The sequence below is a fragment of the Penaeus monodon genome, chromosome 29 (genome assembly GCF_015228065.2).
Source record: "Penaeus monodon isolate SGIC_2016 chromosome 29, NSTDA_Pmon_1, whole genome shotgun sequence".
Lineage (NCBI taxonomy): Eukaryota > Metazoa > Arthropoda > Malacostraca > Decapoda > Penaeidae > Penaeus > Penaeus monodon.
Window position 1 is genome coordinate 34,197,418 of NC_051414.1, and position 226 is coordinate 34,197,643.

The window sequence follows — 226 nt, forward strand, 5'->3', positions numbered from 1 at the left end:
TTATAATTCCTTACCCAAAAAAAACCCCCAAAAGAATACTTTTTTTTAATTTATTTTTTTTTTTGGTTTGTTTTTTCTCTGTGTTTTGTATTGGTGTTGGTAAAGACCATGTTGTTGGTGACTGTTCTGTTGTGTTGTCTGCCATGTTTCTCCTTTCGAAACTTTGTTTCTTTTTTGGAGTTAGTTTGTTTTCTTGTGTTTTTTCTTCTGTTATGTTTGGTAAGGT